The sequence below is a fragment of the Euprymna scolopes genome, chromosome 1, assembly GCF_053919585.1.
Source record: "Euprymna scolopes isolate OS-2025 chromosome 1, ASM5391958v1, whole genome shotgun sequence".
In the NCBI taxonomy this organism is placed as follows: Eukaryota; Metazoa; Mollusca; class Cephalopoda; order Sepiida; family Sepiolidae; genus Euprymna; species Euprymna scolopes.
Genome location: NC_136482.1, coordinates 14,847,732 through 14,859,047, shown reverse-complemented (window position 1 = coordinate 14,859,047; position 11,316 = coordinate 14,847,732).

Below are 11,316 nucleotides of genomic sequence, written 5' to 3'. Positions count from 1 at the left end.
GCAGGAAGAAAACAAAAATTATCTTCAAAAAGAGTAAAAACTCAACTTATGCTGTTGGAATGTACTCTTCTTGATAAAGGGTCATCGAACCGTCCATGGCGCAGGACAGCGATTGTCACTGCAGAACTTCGGAGACTTAGTATAGATATTGCTGCTCTATCAGAAACCCGTCTCTCGGTAGAAGATCAAATGACAGAGATATCATCAGGTCACACTCTCTTCTGGATTGGTAAACCGGAGGGTGTCCGCAAAGATGGTGGAATCGGTTTTGCAATTAAAACATCTTTGGTTGATACTGTGGAATTTCCTTCCAGTATCTGTGACCGCATCATGAAATTTCGTGTTCCTCTCTCACAAAACAGATTCATCACTATTCTGTCGGTCTATGCACCAACCCTTCAAGCGAATGAAAGTGCCATCTTGTGTTTCTACGAATCTCTGTGCTCCGTTGTTGCATCTACACTAATTAATGAAAAATTGTTATTCTCGGTGATTTCAAGACTCGTATTAAGAAAAACTATGAGATCTGGAGCGCTTTTAGCCGCTATGGTATCGGTACCATGAATGGTAATGGCCTTAAGCTACTAGAGCTGTGTTCACAATTTAATCTTGCTGTATGTAACACTTTTTTTCACCGTAAACTGAAGCACAAAGCTACTTGGACACATCCACGTTCAAGGCATGGTCAACTTATTGACGTCATCATAAACTCAAAAATGCGACCTTCAGGATGCATCAACTATTGGTGTCATGTGCAGTGCTGAATGTGACACTACAACATTACAACGTGACATTACAAGTTGGTGAGATGAAAGTTTAATCTACGAATCCTTAAGAAAGTTCGTCATAGTGGCGTTAAGATGCCTAGCCGTATTGATGTCGCCAGGTTAAAATTGCCTAAAGTTCAAAAGAATATGGAGGAAGGGCATGATAATATTGCATTTTGTGGCACATAGGTGAATTTCAAGACTCAGGTTTTATTCTACTGGTGCTGAAGTTCTTGGCTTCCAAAGGAATAAGAGCCGGGACTGGTTCGACGACAACAATCTTGAAATTAATCAATTTCTGATGAATAAAGAGGCAATTTATGAATCTTTAAACTGCGTAAATCGCTTTATTGCAGATTAGTAAAATATCAACATTTCACTAAATATACATCACAAGAAAATGAAAATTATATCATTAAACGACTGCTTTAAGGTTAGTTATTTCCCAAGATTTTATTCAAATTCATGCGATATTCACAAAGTTATAACATTTTATTCGTTATCATGAAATTTCCACTGTTTATCGCTTTATTGCAGGTTTCTTAAAATGTTGTTTTAGGGCAAAAATACAATGTCTTATCATGCGAACTTTATTTTTTATTATATTTTTCTGTCAAAGAATAATGAGAAAAAGCACATCCTAGGTGCTAAGCCTCAAATAAATGGATTATTTATCGACATATCCACTATTTTTAAAGCTTAAAACAACCTTTTGTCCCCCGGGGAAGTCAATTGTTTGATCTCAAAAAGGAGTTATGGTTCAAACAATATCAACTATATTCTCCACAAGGCATCCTTTGAAGTAAATTGCTCTCCTCCTTCATAAACTCCTCTTTTCAATATTGACCAATGGGGTTAAGGTCTGGAGAACACGGTGGCAGGTCATGAGAGTTTCTCCAAAGAAGCCCATAGATTCAAGAAAGGCTGCAGTCGCCCTAGCAGAATGGAATGGTGCATTGTCATGCATAAAAATCATCTGAAAGCGACGTGACAATAGTAGGTCATCTAGCCATGGTGACAAATGTTTATCCAAAAAGGAACTCGGAATTGTCAAACCAACTTATCCTTAATGATTCCTGCCCAAAACATGATGATTCTACCTCCTCGTTGGTGATGAACTCTGTAAGGAGTTGGGGTTCCGTTCGAATTCCAAACTTTGGCCCATCCATCCGGACCGTCAAGAGTAGCGCGGGTGTCATCTGTAAATAGGACATGTTGGAAATTCATTTTCATGTAATTCTGTACCCAAGCCTCTGTTTTTCCCCATGTTGTTTGCTCAATGGAGGCCTTGGAATAGTTTTGATGTTCCTTGCCATCTCGTTCAACACCTTACATCGGGCATGTCTGGATCTTGGAGCGATTCCAGCTCTTGAAAATGTGGAAGCACTGGTGCTGTTTGGGTTTCGGTTGACTTCCCTACGAATTTTCTGAATATCACGGTGTGAAAGGTTTCTCTTGGTGCCCTTATTCTTTCTGGAGTTGGTGTTGTAGGTGTTCACGAATGAAGCCAAAGTTCTTCTATCCCTTTCCAGCTCCATAGCTAAATCTTTGATGAACAATCCTTCTGCGAGTCCAGCAACAATCCTTTCCTTTTCGATAACCGTTAATCGACCCTTTTTTTTTGGCATTTTCAAAGACCTGCAATAAAGCGATGGGCAGCATAAATTACTTGATAATAAATAAAATGCCATAACTTCGTGAATATCGCATGGATTTGAATAAAATTTTGGGAAATAACTAATCTTGAAACAGTCATTTGATGATACAATTTTTATTTTTGCATGATGTATATTTAGTGAAATGTTGATATTTTACTAATCTGCAATAAAGCGATTGACACAGTATACTTCGTGAAAATCATTCTGATCATACGAATAATTTGTGACAATACAAAGAGGTCAAAGCCACATTGCAACGTGAGTTAAGAAAAATGCAAAAACCAATGGTGGATGAATATAACAAAGCAGATCCAAAAGGCGTTTAATACAAAGAATTCGAAGGAATTTTATGATGTCCTGTACCAAGTATTTGTTCCTCTTACCTCTCCAACATCTCCTCTGATATCGAAAGATGGTTCTATTGTCATTAAGGATCTAGAAAATATTTTGAAAAGATGGCAGAAGCACTTTATTGATGTGTTTCACAATTATTCAGCAGTGGATGCTGATGCAATTGATAGCCTACCACAATGTGATGTATGCAGAGTAGATCGTTTGCCTACTCTGGATGAGGTGCGGTTGGCTATCGCACAGCGGTGGCAAGGCACCTGTTTTGTATGGTCCTCCGGTGGAACTTCTTAAGATTGGAGGTGTGAATATTGCTGATGCTATCCTTGGTTTTGTTGAGGAGATCTGGGCAGGTGCTCCTATTCCACAGGGTCGGATTAATGATGTCTTAGTGACCCTAATTAAAAGAAAGAGACAGAAGAATGTCTGTGACCAATACTGTGGGATCATGCTGTTGAAAGCTGCTTGGAAAGTTCTCGCACAACCGTTATTAAACAGGCTACTAGAGGATGTTTATCCTAATGCTTTAGGTTTTGCAAAGGGACGATTTTATCGGCAATGCGACACTTGTGAACGAGTGCGTCTGTCAAAAGCTGGCTATGTCAACCACATTAAGTCACACAAAACTCCTGTTCAGGTCAACTTTGTACCTATTAGTCTGAAGCAAACGATCTATTTAATATGCAGCAAAGTGTGCAATTTTACTGCTGATTTGAGAAGATATATGATTGTTCATAAGAATACCCTTCAGTCTCCAGAGGAAGTCAACTCAGTGGAAATTGCTCAATTTGTATGCCACATCTGCTTCAAAATGTGCAAATCTGAAGCGGGATGCAGAGTCATCTAAAATCTGCAGCGGGACTGCAGAGTCATGCAGAGATGGGGAGAACTCGATCAGGAAAGATGCAGCAATTATCATATATATTTTTAAAGGATAAGATACAAAAACTAAAACCGAAACAAATCAAATACAAACAAATAATTTAAATACAAACAAGCAAATAAAGTTACTAGTGCAGACATATTGAATCGAACAAAGAGAAAATCACAAACGTTTTTCGTTCCCACAACACGACGTCTTTGAAAAAAATACACGCAACATTAAAATATTTGGAAATATTCAATGAAAATTTATATTTGACAAAAATTCTGATGTAAAAATTATTTGTTTTTAGTTTTAAAACTAAAAAAAATAACATGAAATTTTCAAATTTCTCCGATGAAATAGAGCGTTTCTTCTACAATTAATTCCTATTTTAGTCACGTAAATGTTTTCACCTGAAGTGTGATAGTATACAAACAAAAAACATTAACAGATTTTAATGTATTTCAATAAGAAAATGAAGTTAAGACTATTAAGTTCGAAGATAAAATATTGCTTTTTACAGACCATGTAACAGTTATGTTTTCGTTCGCAAGACATCATGTGTTTTTCAGAAAATGCTCGTAACTTTAAAATATTTGGAAATACTCAATGAAATCTTATATTTATTACCAAAAAAAAAACTCTGGAAAAAACTCTTATGTAAAAATTATTTGTTTTTACAATTTAAAAAAAAAATAAATTTTCTCCGATAGGAATATGTGAAAATCTTTCACATTTAGCAGAGAAGTCACCAAATAAAAAACGGATCAAAAATTCAAATACATAACAAATAAATGTTGCCAAAGGCAATATAAGTTACTCTTCTACCTACCTGGATAAGTTTTGTGTGTTTTAACATATTTTAACGCTTTTATTCAGTTTGAAAAGTGCCGAGTTAAGTAAGTTAAACCGACAACAACATGACCTGCAAGACTTCCGGTTGTCTCAACTGTTGCCTACTAGCGGCTATCTAAATGTGACGTCATAGATCAGTTAATCAGCCTTGTCTCTCGGTGGTGATAGCGAGGCTCCGTGTGATATGCGGTTGACCCAAGAAGAGATCACGAACGGCCGGAATGACATGGTGACAGAATCTTACGCCAGTATAATATGTATGAGATTGTAGATTCAGTAAAAGTAACCATCCAGCTTGTGGGACTGGTTCGTAGTCGGTCGGGAACTGAACGTATGGGTCGATGCCAGCACACTGGCAGTTGGGATTGCATTAGAAAGACACGAGACGGTGTTGCAGGACACTTGTTGGTTGAAACCCAATAACGATTCAGCACATTAATCTGGCTGAACTGGATGCCGTGTTCAAGGGAATTTACTTGGCGCTTCAGTGGCAGACCGTCGGGTGTTGCACGTAAAGACAAACTCTGCATGTGTATGCAACTAGGGGTCGGGCACTCTCAGTGGGAAAGCCCGAGTTCACACTAAGGCTGCCACTGAGATGCACATTAGGAGATGATTAGCACATTGAAGGAACTGGTAAAAGAATACGAACTCTTAGTGGACGTGACACTGGTTGCGTCAATTCACAACATAGCCGACTAATTGATGCGCGTGTTACAGCGGTGGTTCTATGCCATGAGGAAGAACAGGTAACCCAAGCCCCTGATCGGTGAAGTGTATGTAGTTGAGCTGAACGTGGCCCACATCGTGGTCATTCGGAGAAACAGTGAACACCCAGGAGTGCGATCTACCATTTATTTCACCAGAAGAGCTTGCCCTGTGACGATGAAAACAGCAGTCAAGTTTGCTATACAAACGTGCGAAAAATATCATTCTATGAAATAAAGGCTCGAAATATGTGGTTTAACAATATTATATACTGATTTTAATATTTGTAAGGGACAATAAGATTGATGCAAAACTTTATTGTTTGGGATATTAATTTTACTCGGTATGCTAGGATGCCGTCTACTCTCTCTCTCTATCTCTCTCTCTCTCTCTCTCTATCTCTCTCTCTTTCTCTCTCTCTCTCTCTCTCTCTCTCTCTCTCTCTCTCTCTGTATATATATATGTGAGTGTGTGGGGGCGTGTGAGTGTAATATATAATCGACAAAAAAAAACGATGCGGTTTATTAATAAACACTGTTGGTCATCATACCAAAGTCAAGCGTTGAACGTTGATGAACTGGGTTTTTGTAACGTAACACATGTTTACATATGTGTTAACGTGTAGGGACTCAAGGACACCAAAACAAGGAATAACTTGACTCATTTTTTTTTTTCAGTTGAAACAACCACATTTATTTCGTGTACTTTTTGGTCTGCTCACACGTTCTTTTTATATTTTTTTTTTTGCTTCTCTGCCGTGGCGTCACTTCGTACACGACTCGGCCCACCATACGCACAACCGCGTTTTGTTACACTTTGACTAAAGTAAATATCATCGATGATTGGTACTTAACTGAATTTGTTTATGGCAAAATGAAATCCGTTGTCATTTTCAAATAAATTATTTTTATTTTTAAAAATAAAAAAATACTCTTTTCTGTTTGTGCCCTCCAGGGAATTTTTCCCAGCTTTTATATCCTCCTATCTAGAAAAAAAAGGAAGAGACAGGAAAAAAATAGCTTCTCCCATCATACCCTGCCTTCCCAAGATGTGTTTCGTGTATATAAATGAACTAGCCATCCTTTCCTTCTTCTTTCCCAAAGAGCGATGCAGACACGCCCAGTACGTTTTTTTTGTTTGTTTGTTTGTTTTTTGGGGGGTTTTTTTGTTTTGTTTTTTTTTACCATATACCCCACAATACCACTTTTAATAGAGTTCTACACTTTAGGATAGCACACCGAAAAGTCAAAATATAATGTTTATAGTTAATATTTTTATGTCTTTTAAATGAGAGACGCTCAAGGGTACAAAAATAAGAATTGTCCCAGTCGTGAAGGATTTCTCCTCCACCGAAAGAGGACAAGAAATGTAAGTGCGGCATCCGAAGAACAGATGCTGCACTTTGATCCTGACCAAAAGGCTAAGAGTAGCGGTGAACCCGTGGAAAAAGAAAGGGAAAACAGGCAGCTGTAAACGACGAAAGGAAGAGAAAAAATATAAGATCGTAGCTTATGGTGGAAGAACGTGATGACGTTAAATTGGCCATGACAGCCCGTGGGTGGCGAGGATACCAATGAAATTCCGATCTACAAAGCAAACAGTCGACGAACAGCGGGGCGACAAGTGACCCTATTGAAAAGACGCGTGGCCTTTGTGGAATCGGATTCAGCTGTTTTTATGTCCTCTCAAAAATAATTAAGTTGGGCACCTCTGTTTTTACGACCTGTCAAGTTCCATTAGATAAGACCCGAATGCCAACAGAGAAAGAAAAGACAGCTCCTTTTTGGGGTATAGGCCGCCTGGCGAAGATTTGACGGACAGTGATCCCTTAATTCTGATTGGCCGACGACCTGAAACGGGAAGAGACCCAGTCCACGCCCCCACAATATAAGCAGCGAGCCTTGAGAGATTGACAGTCAGAGTAAGAGAGAGAGTTTTGCTTCCTTGGGTCCGACGAACGAAGATTCCCCCATCGATTGACCCTGTCACGTAGATAATTGAGTTGTCTGTCGGAGAGAGAGAAGAGAAAACCTCGCAGTTAACTAGTGGCCAGTCCCTAACTAAACAGCTAACTGCGATTGTATCCTGATTGAATACAAAGAAGTTTAAACAAAAAGAAACGCTTATTGACTTGGTCCCTTCAATTGTTTTTGCATGACAAGTCTGTTTTAGGAAACCGGCCGTGACATCATCGCTGAGGAAACATCAGAACCGACAACCGGGGTCATTCCACCACTGGACGACGCGCGGGTGACGTAAGTGTCACATAAAAAGTTGATACGCTGATGAGATTAAAAAAAAATTCGTTTCGTTTAGTTGAAAATTAGGTACATTTCGAAGTTTTGCTCAACCTCGATATTACATTCGAGGGCACATATTCATAAAGCTTCTCAATTAAACTTTTAAAATTATAACGCTAAAAAAAAGGTAGACAATTAAAAGGAGAGGATGGCAAATATAAAAGATTCCCAAGCTACATCGGATAAATATCCTAAGTATATCAGGAGTGTCCAAACGCAACCTGGGCAACGCCAGGTATCCCTACTGATATAGGATGTGATGATACGTCCCGGTTGAAAAAATCGCAAAAGGAAATTTATCCCCGAACGCATTGTAGAATAAAAAAGATAATATGTACGTGCACTTTACCCAGATCCTGGACAGTAATTTCATCGTGGAATGTTCTTATGAAATTCACGGTTGACAAAATACCAGGCAATCAATAACAGGACAACACGGTCATATATACACATGTCATTTATTGTGCGTTAAAATCCAAGACAAAATGTTCAAATGAAATAATAATAAAAGAAAACATCCAACGAGTTAAAAGGGGGGGGTAACGGTAAAGAAAACTGTTCAGATAAACATAACCTCTTTCTTTTCCTTCCCTTTTTTATCTTTTTTTTCCATGTGGAATAATGGTTGAGTCATATGAGGCAGTAGAAATTATTCAAAATAAGAAAAAAAAATTCAGTCCAGCGAGTCGACATTTATGAAGTATGGGGAAGGGATGAGACGATATTGAACAATACTTAGCTGTGAGGACGTGCTCTGATGTTCATAGTGTGAGGAAATCCCGCTTCGCTGACGTGCGATTCTAAGTTCGTTTATCCACTTGTATTTCCTTATTTTTCATTCTTGCTTATTTCTCAGCCACCGACGTTGGGACGTCTCATTCCCACATATCTGAGCCAAGGTAAATTCGTAGTTTTGGTGTATTCCCTTTTCGGCTCCAGGAATAAAACTCAGTTGAGAGAGTCGCCATTTAACCCGTATGAATCACGTTGCTGGTGTTCATCGCGTCTTCTTATTGTCCTCCCCACTCAGGGATGAATCCCATTCCAATATCTCTGAGCCAAGGTGTATTCGCATTCTTTGACATATTCCCTTTTCGGCCCCAGGAATGAGTAAACTTCCAATTAACCAAGAAAATCATATTGCATGGTATCCGTCACATTTTTTATTGTCGACATTCGTTCGGCGATGTGATGTGATGTGATCAGCTCCATTTTTTAGACTGACTCCCCATTTTCTTTCTCCTCGCACGTCTTTCCCACTAAAAAGTCTTTTTCTTCCTCCTTTTTCCCTGCATGCTGCTTCGTTCGTGAAGGTGGTGTTTCTGGATGGTTTCTCGTCGTGGCCTTGGCACGTGTTTTTGACGAATAACTTGGTGAGGCGATGGGGATGGAGTGTCTAAATGACTTTCATTCACGGGTTCAAGCGTGGATATTTCAACGCCGAATGTCTCGATAGCAATGGGTAGGGTGGGAGTATCTGACCGATAGATATTCAGAATAAAATTTAAGGGGAGTAGAAGAATGGCCACTTCTGCATTATGCCTTTTTTTCTCGTGACGAGTAATGATTTCATAAGTTTAAAAAATATATGACTTGGGTTCTATCAGCTAGAATCGAAACCGAAACATTTAGCGCTCCTGCTTTAGTCGACGTCGTTTGAATTATCGACCGATGAATGAGAAAGGTGTAAAAATTAAGCGACGTTAAACTATGATTAGCAGGTTTAACTAACTTGCTTCTCCCAAGATGAGCAAGTTTTTTATTCAATTTTGACCTCTTAGAAGCTATTTTCTTAGATAAAAATCTACTCGAAAGTGTTTCACAGATTCAAATACCTTATATATGAATTTCCAGCACTGTAGACCAAATATTCAGAGAGGAGTTTGGTAAAGACGTTCTGCATACACAGACATGATTACTTATATATATATATATATATATATATATATATATATATATATATATATATATATATATATATATATATAGTGCCGGCAAAAAGAAAATCCGAACTTGTAATTTTTTCAAAAAATGCAAATTTAAGCTAAATTTAATGTAACTGTTTAAACAACCTATACATCATTTGATTGGCCTTTTATTCCTCTATAATGTTACCTGTTCATATTTGACTTTTAATTAAAATATTCTAGTGTTCACGTCAATTTAAAAAATAACTTCAAATTGAGGAGGCAAAAAGAAAGTCTGTAGCCACAAATCCACTTAAAACCAGCTTGAATTCTCGCCCCTAAATCAGTTTAAAATATCCACAAACAGGCAACAAAGCATCTCTAATAATAATTGTTGTTGTTCCAGGTTATACAACGTAACACTTAGTCCATATGCCACGACTTTCTCTTAGTGATTATCAGGGGCTCATTAAACTTCAACTTTCTGGTTTATCCAATCGAAAAATCGGCCGCAGATTGAAATGTGATGAGAAAACGGTACGAACGACTGTGCAAAAGCACCAAAAAACCGGCAGTGTTCGTGATGCCCCTAAATCTGGTCGTACTAGAGTTACTTCTAACAGGGATGACAATGCTATCAAGATCCGCAGCCTCAGAAACAGATTTGAAACAGCTGCCCAAATCCAACAACAGTGCAATTTTGTTAAAAACTGCTCTTTTTCTACTGTCAAGAACAGATTAAAGGAATTTAATTTGCAAGTATATGTTGCAAGACGCGAGCCAATGATTTCTGTAAAGAACAGAAAGCGCCGTCTGGACTTCGTCAGATGCAATGAAGATCATGACTCTTCATATTGGTCAAAAGTGCTTTTTAGCGACGAAAGCAAGTTCAATAGGCTAGGCAGTGACGGTAGGCAGTACGTCCGTGGGAGGAAAGATGAAGAATTTTATGCTAGGTGCTCAGTTTCAACACTGCAAGGTGGTGGAGGTTCAGTTTGGGGTGCTGCATTATTAGTACCAATGGTCCAGGGCCTATAGTTCGCTTGCAAGGTCGAATTAATTCAGCCAAGTATATTAATATGTTGATTGAGTATTTTCTGCCCTACTTTAGCCGCTTTAATCCCATCTTCATGTAGGATAATGCTCCCATTCACAATGTGAAGAGGTTCCTGGAAAAGCATGACATTCCATGTTTGGATTGGCCTACACAGTCTCCAGACCTCAATCCTATGGAAAACGTATACCATTACATCAAGCAACAGCTACGCAATGATAAAATTGCAAATTTGGAAGAACTTTGGGAAAAATTAAAGTGGGAGGCCCTTTCCCCGGAGTATTGCAGTAGTCTAATTCAAGGAATACCCAAAAGATTGCAGGCTGTCAAATTGTAGAAGGGCTATTCTACTAAATATTAACTAGTTCATTGTGTCCTGTTGTATTTGTGTTGTATTAATGTCCTAAAGTTATATTTAAATAACAATTTTCCATTGTGCGGACTTTCTTTTTGCCTCCTAAATTTGAAGTTATTTTTTTAATTTGACGTGAACACCAGAATAAGTCAAATATGAACAGGTAAAATCATAGAAGAATAAAAGGCTAATCAAATGAGGTATATTTTGTTTAAACAGTCATATTAAATTTAGCTTAAATTTGCAGTTCAGACTTTCTTTTTGCCGCCTATATATATATATATATATATATATATATATATATATATATATATATATATATATATATATATATATAATGAATAAGGACCGTCGTGTGTTTATAGAGAAACGAATTGCACAGTTAGATGTCAGTGAAGTGTTGGTACTGAAGATATACACAAAGTTTGTCCCAAGGGTACTCAATGCTTGTCACAGACTATTCGACCAAGATGGGCATCAAGACAGTTCCTCGCCTTTT